Source organism: Octodon degus, unplaced genomic scaffold (assembly GCF_000260255.1).
Source record: "Octodon degus isolate 3935 unplaced genomic scaffold, OctDeg1.0 scaffold00119, whole genome shotgun sequence".
NCBI lineage: Eukaryota > Metazoa > Chordata > Mammalia > Rodentia > Octodontidae > Octodon > Octodon degus.
The window spans coordinates 6,466,417-6,471,599 of NW_004524695.1; the positions used below are offsets into that span (position 1 = coordinate 6,466,417).

The 5,183-nt window shown below is 46.2% G+C and overlaps 1 pseudogene; it reads left to right on the plus strand.

Annotated features, from left to right (window-relative positions):
* Positions 1 to 2,828: 2,828 nt before the first annotated feature.
* Positions 2,829 to 3,364, plus strand: LOC105743364 (annotated as a pseudogene).
* Positions 3,365 to 5,183: the final 1,819 nt, after the last annotated feature.

Here is a 5,183-nt window from a genome sequence, read left to right on the forward strand (position 1 = left end):
CAGCCCCAATCGTGGCGGCCCATATGCAGCATACCCCTTCAGTCCCTGTGTACGTCTGTGCAGGCGCAGGGCAAGGCCCCCGCTCCAGGCCTGTGTTGTCTGCATTATGCTGCAGGCATTTAGCATTCCTAGTAAATAAGAATTCCAAGGAAATTAAGAGGGCTGTCATTTGCAAAGGAGTCATATGAGTCCTTCTGTTGTCACATGCTGTACTGGAGGTGATTGTGAAAACAAAAGAAAGTGATACACTTGCAAAATCCCAAGAAAGTAGAGATCTTTTGTTTTCCAAAAAAAATGTCTTGCTACATCAGGATAGCTGAAGTGAGAACTGGAAACATTTTTGAAGTATCCAGCATCTGAAATGTGGCCATCATCCCGATCTGTCCTCCTCGCTCCACTCTCCAGATGTTGCTGTCTTAGATAAACACATCCTTCCACTGACGTCACCAGACCCTTAAAAGGCATGGCCACAGTCAGAGCTGGAAATCTGTAAATGGAAAAGTTCCTAACCGCCAGAACTCGTCATCACCAGTTGGCACCAGGGGGCTGCCAGTGGCCACCCACACCTCAGCACGGAGCTGCATTCCACCTCAGCAAACATCCGCTGCACCCACAGTGTGCTGCAGGCACGCTCTCCACCAAGTGTGGGGGGAATAAGCCGCAGCGCTTGCTGTCCTCATGGTCTGGTGGAGGAGACCACAAGCAAACTGGCAGCAGGAAGGCAGATGGAGAGCGTGTGCACATCTGTGTTAAGACGTAACCGAGTGACACTCCTCCAGCGTATGGCAGGCGGAAGGCGTCCCAGACTTCTTGGTGGAAGCAGATCTTGAGCTGAGGTTTTAATGAAAGACTGGGCATTAGCAAGGGAGAGTGGGGTGTGTGAGAGGGTTTGGCAAGAGGTGGGGTACACGTGAATGGGAATTCCCCACCAGGAAACACGCTGCACAAAGGTACAGTAGCCCATGGGTTGATATGTGGCACCATCAGCTCGAGCCACAGAATCAGAGTCACGCTTAACCTCACTCTCTTGGTTCTCTGCTGTGGGATGCATACCAGTAATGTCTCCCAAAGGTCCTTACATAAGAACTTGGGCCCTGGGATGACGGTATTGGGTGGGGATGAACCTTTAGAAGGTGGAACCTAGGAGAGGTCTCTTGGGGATATGTACCCAAAGGAGATTGGAGGACCCTGCCCATTCCTGGCTCATGCTATAAGCTGTCCACTCCAATAGACACTTCCCACCATTGCTATCCAGAGGCCCAAAACAAAAGGACCCCCAAGTCTTGGACTGAAACTTCCAGAGCTGTTAGCTAAATAAAGCTTTCTTAATTATAAGTATTCTGTTCAAGTGTTGCGTTGTAGTAACTTGAAGCTGACCAACACACCTTCACAACACACATGTAATCATGAAGTTCCATTAAGTCCAAAGTCTATTCCAAATACATCTAGTTTTCTTTATGCAGCTTCCTATTTGCAGCTCCATCTTCTAATCTTCAGACTTCGAAGTAGGCTTCTAGGGACTCCTAATGTTGTGAGCTGAATATGTCCTCCCTGATGCTCCTGTGCTGAAGTGCTGAGCCCATGATCTCAGACTGTGAGTGTATTTGAGACAGAGTCTTCAGAGAGGTTGATTAGGTTAGAATGACAGTCTGATCTGGCTGGCGTCTTTTAAAACAGAATGAGACACCAGAGAGGAGACAGTGAGAAGACACACGGAAAAGCAAGCCATGGGCAAGTACAGGAGAGGGGCCTCAGGAGAAACCAGGCCTGCCCACACTTTGATCTCAGAAAGTACAGCTATGAGTTTCTCCTATTAGTCTGCCCAGTTTACTATGCTCTGATACAGCAGCCTTGGAACACTAGTCTGTTTGTCTTCCTGGTTTTATTCTTGCTTCCTAACCTCCGTCATCCAACAGCTAGAGTAATCTCCATAACACAGAAGCCCTACCCATCACTACCCTGCTTGAAAAGCCTCTAGTTGCTTCCCCTAGACTTGAAATAAAATTCAGATTTCCTTTCTTGGTCCTAGAGATGGGCAGTGACACTGGTAGTCCTTCCAAATTTCAGATGAAGATGTCACTCATTCTATCATTCAATGTAAAGAGCTCACCCAGCACTTTCCAACACATTGATGTGCTTTCTTTTCTGTAGGATTTATCACCACCTGATAGTTTCTTATTTTATTATTTAGTTCAATGTCACCTCTATTAGGATGCAGGCTCCTTTCTTCTACCTCTACAGTCTTATCTGCCACATGCTATCTTTGAGCTCAGAATACTGTAGATGTTGGCTATGGTTTGATGATAGTTCAGTGTACTCCCCCAAGAGTTCATGCATTGCAAGCTTGGTCCTCAGTATGGAGATCTCAAGAGGTGATGGGACCTTTCAGGAATGGGCCTAGGGCAAAGAAATAGAGTGCTGGGGACACTGCCTCAGAAACGATTGATATGGATCTCAGAGTGATTTTTTGAGACATTTGTTTTTAAAAAGCAAACCTGACCCTTGAACCTGGACTCCTGACCTCTTCTGCATCCTACCATTGTGATGTAATCCATCACAATCCAAGTAGAAGCTGGCATCATGCTCTTTGGGTCAAATAAACCTCTTTTTATTGTGTAGTATTTAGTTACCGGTATTTTGCAATGGCAATAGAAAACAGACATACACACACTGTCCAAAATGCTTTGGATAAATGAGAACAGAATGTAAGATCACCTTTTCCAGCCGCTCCCCCCTCCCCCCGAGTGCCGCTCTGGCTGCACCCTGCTCGCTCTGAGCTCCCAGCCGCTGCTAAACTTGCGCAGCCGCCACTTCCCTCAGCCACCATCATGATTATCTATGGGAGTCTCATCAGCCACGATGAGATGTTCTCCGACATTTACAAGATCCAGGAGATTGCGGGTGGGCTGTGCCTGGAGGTGGAGGGCAAGATGGTCAATAGAACAGAGTGTAACACTGACGACTCATTGGTGGCAATGCCTCTGCTGAAGGCTCAGAGGGCGAAGGCACCGAAAGCACTGTAGTCACAGGTGTAGATATTATAGTGAACCATCACTTGCAGGAAACCAACTTCACAAAAGAGGCCTACAAGAAGTATATCGAAGATTATGTGAAATCAATCAAAAGCAAACTTAAGAACAAAGACCAGAAAGAATAAAACCATTTATGACGGGGGCTGCAGAGCAAATCAAGCACATCCTTGCTAATTTCAAAAACTATCAGTTCTTTTTAGTGCAAACATGAATCCAGATGGCGTGGTTGCTCTCCTGGACTACCGTGAGGATGGTGTGACCCCATTTATGATTTTCTTTAAGGATGGTTTAGAAATGGAAAAATGTTAATGGATTCGATGGTAACCTTGGATCTATTACTTGTCATAACTGGCTGCTGCTTGCCATCTACACAACACTACGATTTTAGACAAATGAGACTGATGTCATCTTGATCACTTTGTTTATTTTAACCATAATTTATTTGGAGTGGAGGCATTGTTTTTTAGGGGGAAGAAAAACCACATCATGTAGGTTTTCCAGAAATAAAGTACATTTAAACTTATTTGAGAGAATGCCTCTTAGTTTAATACATAGCTAAACTAAGTCCATTGGTAGTGTTCATGGAGAAGATAGAACCTGGTCAGAGATCACTGCTAAAAAGCATAAGACTGTCTTCAAAGAACTTCTACAGTGGAACTACTTCTGAGACTGGAATATAAGACAAGAATCAAAGTTTGAATTCTGAGTTGAAGAGAAGGGAAAGAGACTGTCGCACGCGGCCTTGCCTGCAAGAACGACGCGACCACGGGTTGGTTTTCTGTGCAGCTCTTTATTGTTCTCTTACATCCGTCTTCTCTCTGTCTTCTCTTTCCCGAGGCCCCTGCTCTTAGCTTATAAGTCCCAGGGCTTCCAACCATGGGGTGCCACATGTGTACTGCCCATTGGTCCAGGTATGCGGAAGCAATGCATTAGCCCAAGCCTTGGCCATATATGTAGTTGTTTACTCCAGGAGCGCTCACCCCTTGAGGGGGTGGAAGGCGAAAACCGGTGCCATCCTAGGGCGCAGCTACACACAGCTCCCTACAAGAGACTATGTTCATGGCAGTGCCAACATTTGAAGTGGAGCCTTACAGATTTCATCACCTACAATGGAAGTAGTTAACCCTGGAAGAGATTACCAAAAGAATAAGTAGACTTAACTCAGTTGGAAGCAAAAACAAAAGAAAAAAAGGGGGAATGTAAGACCTATTGGAGAATTTGCAGAGTTGCCAAGAGGGTGGGAGAGGAGAAGCTTGAAAAGCAAACTGGAAGCTGGGGAGATAGCTCACTGGCATGAGCACCTGCCTGGCAAGTTCAAGGTCCTGAGTTTGATCCTTGGTACAAAAGAAGAAAAAAAAAAAAAAACAAAAAACAGGGAACATGACCAGTGTCACAACTGAGCTAATCTTGGGTGTACTATGTCCAGCCCTTGTCTGACCAGTGCCTCCCTCTTACCCACATACTCTAGTTTTTAAGGAGCCCCATGAAAAGGAAGCCAAAGCCTGTCCATCAGTGAGCATCAATACCCACTGGCTGATGAGGGTGGGGCAGGTCAGGGCTGCTGCTGGCAGTGACAGAGGGGTGCTGTCAGCTGACAGAAGGTCACCAAGTGATGAATGATGATGGGATGGGCTGGTCTGAATAACTGAGCCAGAGTGTCAAATGGTGGAGAAGGTTTGGCACAGGTTGAGCCTCAGATCCACTCTCCATTCCTACCTATCCCAGAGTGCACTTGGGCTATGGAAGAAGAAAAAAGGTCATGAGGAAAAGGCAAAGAACACTTCCTTAAGTGCCCCAGTCCCTCTGTAGTGGGCTTCTCCTTGGAAAGAGATGGACAATTCCAGCCAGAAGAAAGGATGTTTGTGGGGGGCAACAGGAGAGAGAAAGTAGTGCCCTTTGTTCTCCTTTCAGAGCCCCAAGAGGTCCCCAGAAACAAGATGAGGCAGGCACAGAGTGGAGGGGACACAGACCTTCATGTGACACAAACTTGCCCCTCCTTGCTGGGGACATGGAGACAGTTGTACAAATGAATCTACCTATGACCTAAGGGAATAGGTATAACAGTTGCAAGATTTGGGGAACCATTGAAAACTTCAAAGAGAGAAGACACTGGCTTATTTTCAAATGTCACTCTTAAGGTCAATAGAACAT